This window comes from Macrobrachium nipponense, chromosome 1, assembly GCF_015104395.2.
Source record: "Macrobrachium nipponense isolate FS-2020 chromosome 1, ASM1510439v2, whole genome shotgun sequence".
Taxonomy (NCBI): Eukaryota; Metazoa; Arthropoda; class Malacostraca; order Decapoda; family Palaemonidae; genus Macrobrachium; species Macrobrachium nipponense.
Genome location: NC_087200.1, coordinates 140,902,963 through 140,920,656, shown reverse-complemented (window position 1 = coordinate 140,920,656; position 17,694 = coordinate 140,902,963). Strand labels below are relative to the sequence as shown.

At 38.8% G+C, this 17,694-nt stretch overlaps 1 protein-coding gene across 1 annotated transcript in view; it reads left to right on the top strand.

The window, feature by feature from the left end:
• Positions 1–17,694, top strand: part of LOC135219690 (protein-L-isoaspartate O-methyltransferase domain-containing protein 1-like) — a 221,826-nt gene that overhangs the window by 97,248 nt on the left and 106,884 nt on the right. The gene's annotated exons all lie outside the window — the stretch shown is intronic.

Here is a 17,694-nt window from a genome sequence, read left to right as displayed (position 1 = left end):
CTTACAGAACGTTTAATAAACTAATCAAGTTATGGCTCTACTGTATACCTAATTAGCTATTTTCTCTTTTAGTATTGAAGTCGTAAAACATTTATAATGATCACTGATTCCCCTTTTTTTTATTGCGACACTATTTATTCACTAATTACTGTATTTTTCATACTATTTATAACTACTATGTATTTCAGGGCTGTCTCTCATCGATTTTTGTTGACAATCTTTCCAAAGCATCGGGTATGGATCGTATTTTGGAAATAGTTATTTGAAGCCACGGCCTAAGTGGCAAAAATATGCAATGATGTATAATGTTGGTAATTAAGGCACTTATCAGAGTAAATCAAAGTTATTTAAAGGGAAACTTAGCTAAATTTAATAAGCACCCAGAGAGAGGCTAGTTGTGACGTAAACTATGGCATCAGACATAATAGCAGGGTTCCCAGTACATAGTTCTTCTTCTTCTTCCCATCTTGTTCCCATTTTTATATGGGGTCGCCGTTTCGGATGAGCCGTTTCCATCTATTTCTATCCTGCGCTTCTGCCTCATCAATTCCCTTCTTATGTAAGTCTCCTCTCACACAGTCCTTCCATCTCTTTCTTGGTCTCCCTCTTCTTCTTCTTTCTTGCACCTCCACCCCCATAGTATGTCTCCCAGTGTGGTCCTCATCTCTCCTCAACAGGTGTCCATACCATCTCAGCCTCCCCTCCTGAACTTTCTTTAATACTTCCACCACCTTAGTCGACCCCCTTATGTAGCCATTTCTGATCCTATCCTCTCTTGTCACCCCAGACATCCACCTAAGCATTCTCATTTCTGCCACATCCATCTTCTTCTGCTCTGTTTTTCTCATGCTTGCTGTTTCCGTACCATACAGCATTGCTGTTCTTACCACTGTCTTGTGAAATTTTCCTTTTAACCTAAGCGGCACTCTTTTGTCACAAAGAACTCCAGAGGCCGCTCTCCAGTTGTTCCAGCCTGCCTGTACCCGATATTTTATTTTATTTCTTCTTCCATACTTCCTCCAGCGTTAACTAAAGATCCCAAATACTTAAACTTATCAACTCTCCTTATTTGCTCTCCACCAAGCTGAATACTTTCTCTATCATCCCCCTCAGTGGTGGTACATATATTCTGTCTTAATCGATACTTATTCTCATTCCTCTGTCCTCCAGTACTTGTCTCCATCTTTCCAATTTCACTTCCAGATCTTCCCTGCTCTCTGCACACAGAACAATATCATCCGCATACAATATGTTCCATGGTACTGTCTCCCTTCCTTCCTGTATTATAACATCCATCACTATGTTGAAGATAAATGGGCTCAGAGCTGACCCCTGGTGTAATCTTACTCTCACCGCAAAACCTTCTGTCTCCCCAACACTGCTCCTCACTCTGGTAAATACGTTCTGGTACATATCTTGTATCAATCGCACATACTTCTCTGGCACCATCTTCTCCCTCAGACTCCTCCATACCTCTTGTCTTGGGACTCGGTCATAAGCCTTTTCAAGGTCAATGAATACCATATTAGGTCCCACCTTTGTCTTTCCCCGAATTTCTCCATTATTTGCCTCAGACAAAATATACCATCTGTTGTTCCCCTTCCCTTCATAAATACCATCTGCTCTTTACCTATTTGTACTTCTTCTTTCAGTCTAGCATCTATCATCCTTTCCAGTATCTTCAAAGTGTGGGACATCAATTTAATGCCCCTATAATTACCACACTCTTGGACATCGCCTTTCCCTTTAAAAATTGGGATCAATATACTCCCATGCCACTCATTTGGTATCTTTTCCTGTTCAAGGATCTTTATCATAAGATCGTACAGTATATCCACTCCTTCATCTCCTAATGCTTTCCATGCCTCCACCGGAATCATGTCCCAGTACATAGTATGGTAAACTAATTGAAGCGCAAATATTTGACCCTCTTGCACACCATGGGTAGTGAATAAGAATTTGGTATATATACATATGAGAATATTATTGCAAAGGTATTTGGTAAATGTACATGACAATATTACTTTCATTGTGCAATTTTATGTTGACTGTAGGAATACATAACAATTATAATGCAATTTCTATTTACCCCTTCACCATCAGTTACACAAAATCTTTGGAATTGGTGAAATGCAATCATGTTGATATGAAAATGAGAACATTTTAGATATTTTGGCCCAATATACCTGGTAACCTTGCATAGAAATAAACCACTGACAACGGGGCGAGGGCAGCCGATCATTCATAGGCAAAGTCAGGTTAAATGTGATTGCTGTTTCACCTGTGGCAAGCATAGCAAGTTGTCTTCATGGCTGCAAGACTGCCTTTGTGTTGCGTGTTTTTTTATTAACAGGCAAATGGTTATTAGGCCGATACACAAGCACCAAACAATTTAGAATGGAGGACAAAGGTGACCTTTATAGGGATAATACTCAAGTGAGTATGAAATGCCATTATTAGTTAATCCTCTTGAAATGGCATAAATATGCCATTTCAAGAGGATTAACTAATAATGGCATTGTGGATTATTGGCTCAAGACAGGCCATGCTATTAACCGGCATAATTCCTTGATTATCTGCAGGGTCAAAGATTACTGAAAAAGGAGCCTGCTGGAGACCATCTTTATCGAAGGGACATCAACTAGAAAGTTAAATCTCCACCCAGGATTATACCTTGATCCTCTTTCCTGATCTCTTTTGCTTGAAGAACATGCCGCCCAGATTAATAAACAGTAACCCCGGGCCCCTCTTTCTGTTTTTGTATATAAATGCCTGTCAATTTCTTTTATATTTGGTATGGACTTGAAAATGTAGAATAAACTACGAAAGTGCTTGTTCCAAGTCCCTGTTTCACTTTCCTTTCTACTGTGGATTTAAGGATATTTTCAAGTATGTGTTCCTGCGTCCCCCCCCCCCCCCCCCACCCCCCCCCCCCCCCCTCCCCCCCCCCCCCCCCCCCCCCACACACACACACAGTGTTCCCCACTTTTACGCGGTATAAGGTTCCGGAACCTGCTGCATAAATGCAAAATTCCTTAAAACTGGCTTATAGGTAACTGCCATATACCAAATACCCCATAATCTAAAAAGGTTATAACTGTATATTTTAACATTTCACTGCTTAATTTAATAGTTCAAACAAAAATGTACAGTAAGTTCCAGAAGTGAAGCGACAGATTTCAGAATTGATCGTACTTCTTTAGAAAGTCTCGTGGGGTCGCCAGTTAGTATATTTTATTCCAATTATTGTCATCCTATTTATGTGATAATACGTATCAGTGATTAACTGTATAAGCGCACAAAGTATTTCCCCAGTGAATGATCAATGTTAGTTCAGTAATTGTTTATTAATAGAAAAAAAAAAGAATTTCCCCAAAGAAACATCTGCGGCTTCCAAAGTGTGATATGAAGTGTTCACCATATAGTGGCAGCAGGAACCGTGTGCATAAGCATTGGCCTAATATTTGTAAATTAACTTTCTACTTTTATAGCGTTATATCGAATGTTATTATGATTTCTTTTGATAAAGCACAGAGAAGTTTAGCATCTGATTACATTAAATATAAATAAGACAAGTTGGTGTAAAAAAAAAAAAAAAAAAAAAAACGAAATCAAACGTAAAGTTATGTGCGCGTTTAGCGTTGGTTACGTGGTTAGGCCTATTTCAAGAATCAAGGAAGTATATTTTCCAGCTTGTTAGTTAATAATTTCATGGAATTTCTCGATTGTGCAAATTTTTGCATGCGGAATTACGTTCAGGGTCGCACCAAACAAGTATTTTCGTAGGTTTCCACCTTTTTTTATTTTTCAGTGCATAAGTGAGACTATTCTTGTCCATACGATCCGGAGTGTGAATATGATTGGCGAGCAGGGTTGCCGCGAAGTCCGCACATCGCCGAGAAACTAACTCCGCACCGGGAGGTGTAGTACGTGTTACCAAGCAATGTTATTTTGCTACACTAAATAGATGAAATAGTCACCTTGGTTATATTATACTTAATTTTTACCAGTATATGAGTTGGGTCTACTAATTAAACCTTTTCAGAGTTAGATTTTCCCCTTTCCGAAATTCAGTTGCTTCATATCTTTTGAAACATGACGTAACTTTAATGATAGTAAAATTTAGAATCGAACGAGATACGTGCACGGTGTTCAGTCTTGAAGATGATTGATTACATTCCATATATATATATATATATTATATATATATATATATATATATATATATATATATATATTATATATACTGCATATTACATAAAGTGACAAATGTGGTTTAAAAAAGAAAGGAAAGAACAAACTACCTATGGAAATCGAAGGATTTATGGAGTTGGCTAACGCAAAGAACCGAGTGAAAAGCAACCGTTTTTTTTTAGTAAAGAAATACATTTCAGTGCAGTTTGTTTTAACTTCCCACTTTTTGCTGAAAACCTTATGAATAAATTGGACTTGCCAGCGTTTCACTTTGTAGCCTAATTTACGAATCAAATCATATATAACAATAAATAACTATAAAACAGTAACACACACACACACATATATATATATATATATATATATATATATATATATATATATATATATATCTATATATATATTATATATATATAATATATATATATATATGTGTGTGTTACTGTTTTATAGTTATTTATTGTTATATATGATTTGATTCGTAAATTAGGCTACAAAGTGAACGCTGGCAAGTAAATTTGATTCATAAAGTTTTCAGCAAAAAGTGGGAAGTTAAACAAACTGCACTGAAATGTATTTCTTTACTAAAAAAAAAAACGGTTGCGTTTTCACTCGGTTCTTTGCGTTAGCCAACTCCATAAATCCTTCGATTTCCATAAGTAGTTGTTCTTTCCTTTCTTTTTTAAACCACATTTGTCACTTTATGTAATATGCAGTATGTTAAATCAGAACCTTTGCTGAAGTAAAATAATGATGTAAACAACCTAATATATAACATAGGTCTAGGCTTAAAAACGATATTAAACATGTATAGGTCTATGCCACCTTTTATTATCCTGATATTTTGTAATGAGATATTTGTTTCCCAGGAGAATGGACAGCATATTATACATGTTTTATGGTATATATATGGCAATCCTAAGCCAAACGAATGCCCTATTCAGGGCTATGAGTTTCAAGAAATTGGAAAAGAGCACATCATAAATAGTCCAATTTTCAGCAACAAACTACATTAATATGAAGAAAATACACGATCTTAATACACCACTTCCTGGTATCGAAACTTATTCGGTTATAATCAGTTGAATCACTCAATTAATGCAATTGCCTAACACATTTGCACTTGTTTTCTAAAAAAAAAAAAAAAATACTCATTAAACATGACTAAGTTTACCATAATGTAAGACAGTCTTCGCCCTAAGATTAATTTACAAATTAACCAAATTTTACTAACTTATATATATAATTACGAGGGCAGATTGAAGATTGCTGGACCTAAAGAATGAATACATTGTAGGACATCATGTTTGGGTTACGTCATCTGCTGCTGTCACAATTGACCATCTTAAATTATATTGGGGAGTAAACACTCAAGACTAGTGAGAATGGTTCGTTTTTTTAATAATATTAGTATTTTAAAGAAATATTTAAAATATGTGCAATGTGGTTAATGAAAACAGTTATAATTTGTAAATTAGCTTTTATTAATGGAAAAAAAGTTTCAATAGCATAAATACAATATGCGGACCTACAGCTCCGCACGCGTGCGGAGTGCTGACCGCAGCTCTGCATTCAAAGACCCACTCGAATCTTCTCCGCACTTTTGGTCGTTTCTCCGCGTTTTGGCAACACTGTTGGCGAGCATTATTTTAATTCGAGTATCCCCTGTTATGCTCTCTCTCTCTCTCTCTCTCTCTCTCTCTCTCTCTCTCTCTCTCTCTCTCTCTCTCTCTCTCTCTCATGACGTTTTTATCTATCGGGAATAACTAGAGGTCTGTTTTAAGAATCGAGCAATAGGCCTATTGGTCATGCTCGGGAGCTTCTTTATATATATATGTATCCCCAAAAAACTCATAAATTTCTGTTATGCAATGATACTTGACTGGATCGAACTGATTACTGGTTGTCGTTGGAAATATGAATTTGGGTGATATCACTCCCTTATGATACGCCCACTTACGCAAATTCAGTCTTAAATTTCACGGTTGGGATATGATTCGAAGATTTGAGGTAATAGGTTGAAGTGAAAAAGGTGGAGTTAGTATTGTGGGTAGAGGTAGAGGTAGAGGAAGGGTGGTTGGGGTCTGTCGTCTCCCTACTTAACCAGATGGTGATTTTACGGGTGTCTGGTGCTTGCGACCGACTTTCTTATTATATAGCGAGTCTGTTTCCCAGGTGCAAGGACAGGTCCTGGTGTCGGTCCTGAAGGTCCTATCTTTGCCTAAATAACAGACAGTGGCCCTGCATTCTAAGCCTTGCAATGCCCGGAACTAGGCCTAGTCACCTGAGGGTAGCAGCAGAGGTTAGAGCCTTTCTCGAAGTCGAAGATGGTGTTATATGCTCGGTCCTAGAAGCTAGAATCAGAACTACCAACCACCCCCAACTTCTCCATTGAATCTAGGTGCATTCATGGTTGATTATGTTTAATGTCGCGGAGATTTTCCCTTCACATTCCATTGATACTTGCATGGTTTTATGCATCTTCGCTAAAAAATTGATAATACACTATAATATTAAATATTTGTTTCCACATTGCTCGAAATATACATTGGTAATGTTGGTAATCCTGTGTTGAACGAGAATTTCAAATTGTTTCGTTTCTATAGTTTGAAGTAATTGCTATACTTTGAAATAATTACTATTACCATAATTTTTTCTTATGATTGTTATAAATATCATAGATTTGATATTTGCGCATCATATCATTGTTAGCTTTATTTTGCTTGATAGAGCTTTCACTGTAGAAAAAAAAAATTCAGCTACGAGTTGTAGTTGCCAGTTAGTGAATTTCGAACGAAATTCTCTGAAATTTGTCGCTTCAGTTTTGGAACTTACTGTACCTTAAATTATCATACTAAAATTAATATTTCAAACAAAAATACTCTCCAAATCAACATCCATAAACATCCTAAGACATTAGTACCCTTTTACAACTGTTACTCTTAAGTATATACACCCTTTAAAATGCTTATAACACTGATTTGCTCATTTTGAAATATTAATATTAATGTAAACAGCCAAATATCTATGAAATGCTTAATACAAATAAAATCTTTAATACAAATTAAATAAATCTGTCCTACAAAACATATGTCAACTAATCAAGTCATCCCTGTACTGTAAGCATAAGCCGTTTTCTCTCATACTAAAGTATTTGTGGTGAAACTAAACTGAATTTTAGGGCCACATTCGGTACGATTTCATTCAACCTTAAGCCCTCCTGCACTAGCTTTGAATGAGACCAAGTTACAGTGCTGAGGAGTTTAGTAACTTACTTAAAGTCAAGAAACCTTGCATTTTATTCAACAAAAGTGCAGTTAAGAAACAATCAACTGTATTTCCTGCACCAATTCTTTTTGGGTGATGCCACACGGGTTCACAAAGACGCATTTAAAGGTTTAATACATATATTTAATATTTGAAGAACAGAACCATTATTCAAATTACGTTAAGAAGCAAGAAAACTAACACATTACTGCAAAAAATATTAACAAAACGTTACGTTACTTCGATAGAAATAAAACTTAAATGGCAAACAGGATCTCAGAATATCCTAATGAAGAATTTACTGCACTGCAATGGCGACGACGATTCACGAGGTGATGTGGCTGGATCTTACAAGAATATCTTCTTTTACTTGCCTTCGTGGAGTCAGATGCTAGAATCAGAGAGCTTCACCTTTCCACCCTAGAAGAAAACTCGGGAGGAGTATATTGCATAACACAGTTGTCACATATACAAAATTACAGGGTTACGTAACAAACATCAACTTAAAAACAAACATCAAGTGCTTTAATCGTAACCCAACATACAAAAAAAAAGGGATTTCGTCCAGAAGGCAAGCATAAATTACTGGCATGTGCCCTTACAATAAGAAAATAATATATACATAGTCTTCACAGGAAGAAGTTTGGCAACACTAATTATATGTCATCTAATTATATAGAGATGGACAAAATATGCAAAAAAAAAATTGGTTTATTACTTTGAATATCAATGTACTAATTTATACCAACTCATTGCTATAGTTAATATAATAAAACTACTTCTGTGGAGCAAAATAATCATATATCAACGTATTTTCATAGAAACTGGGAAATTTTATTCAAGGGGAATAAATGGCAATTTTTTACATTCTCCCCCAAGAAGAATCATAATCAGAAGTAATCACAACTGCACCCAAAATTTAAATCAAATATACATTTAGAGTACATCCATAGAAATTAAATCCTTTCTCTCTTGATCACAGCGGATTGCTGCTGCACGCCGAGGTCTAGTACCATTCAAAAGCACACTATCTGGCTCCTGAGTTACAGCACTATCAAATTCCATCTCGGATAATTCCAGAAGTACGAGCTTTGTGGTTGATCTCATGTATAGTTTATTATTCACCCTCACTTCTACAGACCTAATCACACCATCAGACGACGGGAACAGCTGGGTAACCTTACCCAATGAGAGGAGGGATCTATAGCCTTTACCCAGATGATCTTCTAAGTCTACCATCACTATGTCCCCAACTTTCACATTTGCAGAGAGATTATTACTAGAATTATTATGTCTCTCTCTCAAGGACACTAAATAGTCTCTTTTCAAAGAGTTCTCAAATTTCCTTAGCACTGATGATAATCTAAAATATTGTGCTCTAAGATCACTTGAACTCATGAAATCTGGGTCATCAGTTGCTACAAACATTTCGCCCATAAAGTAACATGGAGGGAGTCAAAGCCTCACAATCTCGATCAGAGGAGAGATAGGTCAGTGGTCGAGAATTTATCACAGCTTGAAACTCAACAAGTTGAGTTCTCAACTCTTCAAAGGATACACGTTTGTGATACAAGGCCTTGGACAAACATCCCTTTAGAACACCAACAAGGCGTTCATAAAAGCCTCCAGACCAGGGGGCTCGCGGTGTAATGAACTTCCAATTAACACCATTTCCTTCAAGGTATGACTTTACCTCTGGTTCCTCCTTAATTTCCTGAACGTAATCTTTGATAATCTTATCATAATGAGCATACAAGGAGGGGTCAGATTCGAATCTACGTAGCAAGGAATTTAATTTACCAATGGCTATTCTATAGTTAACAGGCGGTCTACTTTCATCTTTAAATGGTAAGGACACTTCATATTTATTGTCAACCCTTTTTACTTATCCTTAAAACACTTAACTGATTCTCTTTCTTCAGGACTAATTTCAGATTGACGAATACCAACACTTTCTAAATCCCATAATTTTCTAACTTCACAACAAGAATTAATAGGCATTTCCTCTACTTCTATTCTTGAACAACATACATTTGATGTAGTAATCTCATTAGATTCTACATTGTCGTAAGACCAACTAGGAAGAGGTCCGAAAATTAGTGCACCACCAGAACTATTCAATATCTGTATTCCAGAGCAAATTTGACTGTTCTGAACGAATTTTCCATAGTAATCAGCTCCAATGACTACTTCTATACCATTTACTTCATCTGAATTTAAATCATTATCTGCTAATTTTATGCCTTTACTCTTCAAGAACGCAGCTGACTCACTTAATCCTGGAGAATAAATTCTGGAATTAACTCTGTCGAATGCAATGGCATTAATGACAGTACGAATCTTACCTAGTCTCACCACAACTCTTACTATATTACAATTTACTTCCATGGCATCACTGCCAAATGGTTTTACCTTTAAGGCTACTGTTGCTATGAACGATAGACTAAGCTTATTGGCTAATTCCGTTGCAATAAACGTTCTTTGCGCACCAGAATCAAAGAGTGCTCTCTCAAAGGAACGATGTCCATTCCCTGACACAATTACCTTAGCAGTAGGAAGAGCAGTCGGAACAGAAATCTTATTAGTCTGAACTACTGGGAAATCACCTTTACTAACATCACCTTTAGAATCATTATGAGATTTCCCAGAATTAACACTTGATTTACTAACATTAGTACTATTTACACTCAACTTTGGTGGAGCAGGATTAACAGGGTTTTCTGTTTTCTTACAAATCATCGGGTAATGAGGCCCATCACATCTATTACATTTCGGCTTATTTCTACATTCAGAGATTAAATGACCTCCTTTGAGGCAAGCAAAGCACAATCTTAAATATTTAACTCTGTCCCTTCTACTATCAATGGATTTGAAAGTCTTACAATCGCGAGAGGCATGGTTCGATGAGCAAACCACACAATTATTGTAAGGACTACTATTACTAGGTTTACTGTTATTTGGTTGTGCTCTGCACGTTTTGCACATTTGAGGGAATCACTTTAGAAAAGTTGCCCTGATCTCGTCTTCTCTTATTAGAATTCTCACCTTCGTAACAAAATTCCATTAGTTCACAAACATATTTCAAACCTGAGGAAATTTGCTTTATATCAAGAGACATACTATTATGTTTATTAGCTATAGCCTTACGTGTTTCAGGCGATAATTTCTCGCATATTATACTAGAGAAAACGGGGTTCATGGCCTCTACATCTAAATTCAATGTGTTCATTTGTAAAGTAATCTTCTCATATTCCAATTTGAACGTGTTCAAATCCTCTATTGTATGACTGGGAGGGACTAAATGTGTTAATTTGGACATAAGTCTACGTTTCAATTTTTCCTTATTATCATACTTCTCCTTAAGGGTCTGAATAGCTACTGAATAACTGGCATTAGTGACAAGCAAACCTTCTATGGCTTTAAAGGCGTTATCCCTTAAACTAGCTCTGAGTATAGAAAAACTTAATACTCGGAAATATCCTTACGATCGTGAACTACTGTTAAATAAATATCCCAAAATGCAAGCCATTCTTCCTCCCCACCGCTAAATTCAGGTATCTTAATTGCTGGGAGTTTAGGGGGAGGGAGAGGGTTAGTGGGAGCCGAAGGAGGAGGCAAAGCAGGCTGTTGATTTATATCTCCCGTGTCAATCTCGCTCATAGTTTTCTGTGTAGTAGCAATAGCTTTCCTTACACATCTAGTTATTGCTATATAACTTCTATATAACCTCTCATATTCACTATCCTGTGAAATAATAGTCACCTTCTGTGACCAACTATCTTCAAAACGTCGTAGACTCTCAGTAAGACAACGTTCATACATTACGAGGGTCGATTTTGGTGTATCGGTATCACCAATTACCGACTCGCCGCTCTTTCTTCTGCCTTTCCCCGTCACAAGTCAGTCACCAATACTATAATTTCTCTCTCTCTCTCTCTCTCTCTCTCGCTCTCTTCTCTCTCTCTCTCTCTCTCTCTCTCTCTCTCTCTCCACTTCTAAAACATACTTTAAAATATATATATTACCACTCAAACCTCCCAAAGAATAAGAGATATAATGAAATTAAGTAGTTATAAACTAGCCTAAGCTTCACGAAGCAGATTGTTCTCTCTCTCTCTCTCTCTCTCTCTCTCTCTCGCTCTCTCTCTCTCTCTCTCTCTCTCCTCACTTTTAAGCACATTTGAAAAAATATTATCACTCAAATATGGATAATAAATCGATCTACAGATAGGCCTATGTTGTACTTGTGTCTCTCTCTCTCTCTCTCTCTCTCTCTCTCTCTCTCTCTCTCTCTCTCTCTCTCTCTCTCACTTTTAAAGCACTTTGAAAAAAATTTGTAACTCAAAATCTTTCAAAGTAAATATAATAAATAAGTATCTCTAGATAGGCTTAATGCTTGTGAATCTCTCTCTCTCTCTCTCTCTCTCTCTCTCTCAAGCTCTCTCTCTCTCTCTCTCTCCCCCATTTTGTAAAAATGAACAAAATTTGTCACTTAATCATCTCTAAGTCTTTAATGAAGTAGGACTCTATCGATAGGCGTATGCTTGCGCGCCCTCTCTCTATCGTCATAATATTTCATTCTTTACTGTATTGTTCCTCACGATTTCCACAAGTACTGACCAAATTTTAAAACACTTTCTCTCATTTTTTAAGATTCGTCTTCAATTACGCATGAATGCTACGTCAGTTTAGTGTCAAACATTACTTATAAATAAGGTTTCACAGTAGGTTTTAAAAAAGGATGATCGTTATTCTACCCTGAACTGACGTTACCAAACCAACATTAACGAATAATATTGAGCCTGTTTCTACATTCAAGTATAAATTATTAAAGGACCTCTACAGAATCTTTTTGGTATAAAGTTAATGGAAATCTAGAAAGCAACAAACGCTATGATTTTGAAGCTCCGCCCCTTTCTAGAGTTGCCAGGTGTGGCATTATTGAGCACTATATGTCCGAAGATTTAAAAAAACTGTATCTTAACATTCCTTGCCGAGTGTACAATACGCTGTGGCTGTGGAATTGTGGCCAGACACCAGTCTGTCAGCGGGGAGTCGTTCCAGAGGCAGATGCCGCCTGGAACTACTACTACGACGACAGAGTCAAAAACCCAAATTTCCAAAATTCCAATTCGAGAACTTCCAGAAATAATGTCCGCGTCGTCTTATCCCCCGTCCATCTTGAAAACACTATTGAAGTTGAAGAACAACCAAGTCATTCAGGAATTACTGTTGAGGTCGATGACGTTCGAGACAGAAGACAAATGGAACGAGAAGTTGGTGAAGTGTCTGGTGAGGCGCCTCGAGAGGTCCGGGTCACTGCCCGACCTGGCAAAGGCTGTCGTCTCCAAGGACCTCAACACGCCCTGTGTCACCGTTCCCAGGTAGGTCTTCAAAGGCCCTTCGCCTTTGGCTATGGTTGCACTCACTCACTCTGGCACGTGTCACGCTCCCAGTAGGGTACTATAGGGGGAACAACCGAATGGACTAGCGGATCCAGTTTCCACCTCGTGTGAAACCACCCTCCGATAAAGTACTTTAACATTTCCTGACACCAGAGGTGGTCATCAGTCACGAGTTGTTGGTGGTGAGAGAAGGAGCTCTAGACCTCGGTATTTCTACAGAAGCAATCCGTGATGGCCTAGACTATGGCAATTGATGTTTTCCTATGTTATTTTACTTACTGAACAAGAATTTAAAGTAATATTTATTCGGACGACTGTAATTAACCCCCACGGGCCAGTACTAAACACGGCGACATACATTGGACGCCCCAATCCCTAGTGGATGTCGTATCCACAGTTACGTTCCTTGCAGTTCGTAGGGAACTATTCTTAAGAATTACCCTGCAAGAAACGTAACTACGGATATGACATCCACTAGGGATTGGGGCGTCCAATGTATTTTGCTGTGTTTAGTACTGGCCCCTGGGGGTTATTTACAGTCTTCCGAATAAATATTACTTAAAATTCTTGTTCAGTAGGTAAAACTGCATAGAAAAACCGCAACTGCCATAGTCTGGGCCGCCACAGATAGGTACCCTAGATCTACCGAGACCTCTACTCTCCTTTCGAAGTATTTTCTCCAAAGTTAGAAATTAAGGTAAACAACCGCATGGCCTGGATCAACTCAACGACGATCACAGCATGCCACCCTCCGAAAAAATAGTACTTATAAAGCGTCCTGACACCGGAGATGAGCATCAGTCGCGACTTGTTGTGGGTGAGAGACGGAGCTAAAGACCTCTGCTCTTCTTTCGAAGTGAGTATTTTCTCCAAAGTTAGAAATTTAGGCCAAATTTAAAGCATTAAACAGAGGGTAGTGAAAAGGGTGTCCAAAGCAGTGCAAATCTAACCAAAACGCTTTCGACATTTTGACTTACGCTTAAATATTTCGAACTGGATATTGGTACGGCAGCCGTACCCCGATCTCGGTAGATATTGGTACGGCAGTGAATTGCGCATGCGCGAACCCTTGTTTACCACCTCGCGCATATCCAAAGACTATATACTGAAGTATATACACAGTCTTTGGGCATATCAGTGAGAGCAAGAAAAATGGTGACGGAACAGCATGAACCGCGGAATAGGCCTAATACATTAGTTTTCGCCGAAAAACAGATTTTTTTCAGGCTTTAACAAGCTGAAGAAAGCCATAGACATTTATGAAGACTCAAACTTTCAAAAATTGGGTAATTCATGATACGTATATACGTAGGTCACGAACGATCGAACCGGCCCTGAAAAGATTTCCGAAGAGGAGATTCAAAGAGGATTATATATAGCCTAAATATAGGGTAGAATATCACGACAGGCCAACCCTCATCACGGTGGACGGGTCTTATTCACTCGATATTTAATTGGTGAAACATGAATACAATTGCAACTCTAAGCATATACCATTTAAAAGACTGAAGTTTCGTCAACATATTGTGATATATGAAAGCCCCATACGAACTAAAATAAGCATGTGAGCTCTTCGTAAAATATGTTTTCAAGGCAGTTTTGAAATCCAATATGGCGGCTACGTTTTGCATGGACGGTTCTCATCAGTGACGGCCACCATCTTTCCCCAGCCTTCCCAGCACTCATTTGAACAATGTTAGCGTATGTATGTAACGTTTATTGATCTTACTCAAGATTGCAGTTGTAATCAGCACAATAAAACAACATTTTGTTGCCTATATTAGTGAAAGTATGAAACTTGTTATTCCCGGGGTGGTTGGTTGGAACTGAATTCATTCTTACCTTGTAATCAGTGGTTTTATCCTTACTGCCATCACAACTGAAACTCCACAGTGCTTATTTGATTGTAATTATACACATTTTGGTCTTAATTCACTCCACAGTGCACTCGAACCACATGCTGTTCGTGTTCCTAAGCACTCACTCCGTAAAACAAAGTTACGAGCAAGCAGACGACAACAATGATTATGAGATGCAAAGCTTTATTCCCTTAATTGTTTACTTTACTCAATATTTAGTTTAACTCTACTTCAAAATGTTTTTATTTAAATTCATGTCCATTATCCCTTTTTGGCAACCAAATTAACCCCCCAAAATTACAAATGTTTCGGATGTATACTTACGAGCAGACGACGTGAGGAAAATGGCTCATCGTTGCCAATCTAGTGGAGCGTCACACATACGCCGATGCATTTACAAACTGTTTCGATGAATTCTAGTTGTCATAGTAATGCAGTAATGATAAAATTGCTCTAATATGTATATATACTACAAATAGATACGCTAATTTCACTTATTTCCCCGGTTTTGTGTAAGTCTTATACCTAGTTTGGAGGGTAAACACATACCAATTGACAACACTGATAAACAATTGAAGAGCGCAAAACGCCGCAAAGAATGCCGTAGTCCCCTTGAATAAGTACGAATAAGTGCTGGTAAGAGGTGGGTTTACGATTGTTGTGATGAAAGTGCCCCAGCGTCTATGGGTACAAGTGGTGTGCAGATTTAGCACATGAAATGGAAGTTTGTTGACACAAGCGACTCCGTAAACATCAAGATAGCATCAATCTTCGAAACATTTTTAGTTGTAAGTAAAAATTTCTAAAGCGTTTTGGTGAGATTTCCACTGCCGTAGCCACCCTTTTCAGTACCCTCTGTTTAAATCTTAAAATTTGGCATTAATTTCTAACTTTGGAGAAAATACTTACTTCGAAAGGAGAGTAGAGGTCTTTAGCTCCGTTTCTCACCAACAAGAAGTCGCGACTGATGCCCATCTCGGGTGTCAGGACGCGTTATAATGTACTTTTTTATTGTAGTGTCTTACCGAACAATTATAGAGCCGTGATTTCCACGAGCGGCAGGATACTAAATTCAAATTTAGCGCGTCGGCGTCGCCAACACTGGTGGTGATGACGTCATCTCCCTCCACTCGCGGGAGAACCAGGTACAACTGCCCAGGTGAATCCAATTCTTTTCCTGCCGGCGTCCGGTGAACATCGGTGGTCGGTGCGGTTGGATGACTTTGCTTCGCTTTTTTTCTGGTGGAATTGATCTTCGGAATTGGTGAAGTACTCTTTTTTTGGCGTTGTTGTTATTTTGCTTTTTATTTAGGCGTTGCCATGTCGGATTCTAGTCCGTCGGGAGTTAGGTTTTGCATCTCAGGATGTAAAACTAGATTATCCAAGTTAGAGTATGATTCTCACACTAAATGTGTTAAGTGTAGGGGACAGGTTTGTTCAGCAGATCGAACATGTAACGAGTGTAGTGATTGGACTGATTCTCAATGGAAGTTTTTTTAGTTCATACTCGGAGAAATTAGCTAAAGACAGAATTAGAAAAGCAGCGCTTAGGGAAAGTAGACTTAGCTCTGCTTCGTCTTGCGATGCATCTGTTCCTTCTGTTTCTCCTCAAATTGTTATGTCTCCTTTAACTACACCTCCTATTCCTCCTACTAATCCCACTTCTCCGGCTTCCCGTGTAGTTTCTTCCGACACCATTGCCAGTCTGGAATCGAGGTTAGATCAGAAATTTTCGGTACTAGCGAATACGGTTTTGCAACTTGGTAATTCAGTTAAGACGTTTTTGGAGAAACGCGACCTCAGGTAAGAGTGTAGTTGAGGGTGCGTCTGTCTGTCCTGACACGTCTCCTAGACAAAGGTCACTGTCCAGCTCCCCCGCACCGGGGAGAAGACATACCGGAAGTCCAAGGGAGTCGATCGGGATTTGCCCACAGACAGGCGCCTCTCTTGTTGAGCCTGTTGCGCCTCAACAGGGCTCGGTTAAGCGTTGGAAAGGTGTTGCGGTCAGACGCCTTTCGAATGATTCAAGCGATTCGTCTCCGGTCGCGGCGGCGTCTTGGCGAGATTGACCCGTTTCGCGTCCCTTAAAGAGGCGTTCAGGCGCCGATTCTTCGCCTCCTCCAGTCAAGCGGTATAAGGAGCCTGAGAGTAGGGTTGCGCCGCGGACGTTAGCGGCTCGTTTGTCGCCTCAATCTGTGCCTTTTTCGCTCATCTACTAGTAGAGATTGTGTTTTAGCGCTGTAGCTAGCAGTTCTAAGGGTGTTTCTTTAGGCGCTTTCTCGTCTGTTACGCCTGATGCGCCTGTTTCGCCTCGAATTTCGGCGCTCCGAGCGAGGCGCAAGTAGTTTTTCCGCCTCCCGCTGAACATTTAGGCTCTTCCAAACCTACGTTAACTGTTTTTGATTCGTCTCTGGCGCCTTTGCGCAAGCAGTTAGAGATGTTAACCAACTGGATGAATGAGTCCAAGGGTGGTCGAAACCTTCAGATCCGGTTGTAGTTCCGTCTACTTCTTCGGCGGTTATCGGAGAATGAAGAAGAAGTAGAGGAGGAGGATTCACATCACCTCTCGTGTTATTCACGTCTCCTTAGATTTCTTCTGGTATCTTATCCAGATTATTTTGAGAAAGCGGCTCCGCGCTCCCCAACTTCGACTTTTTGATGAGGAGGAAAACTTCAGACCCTCTCCTCCCAAAACTTGTTCTATCTAAAGCGGTTAGACATTCGTTGAAAGAGACGGAGAAATGGATGTCTATGAAAAGAGACTTAGGGAAGGCGCTTTTTGCTTACCCTCCCTCTAAGTTGCTTCGTAAGAGGTATAGGTTTTATGTAACTGGGAAGCTCCTTCTCTGGGAGTTTCTGCCTCCTCCCAGGGAGACTTCTCCAGTTTAATCGACTCCTCTAGAAGATCTGCTTTCGCCGCAGCGAAAGTTTTTCTTTACAGCGCCTGAGTTGGACCACGTTGTAAAGAA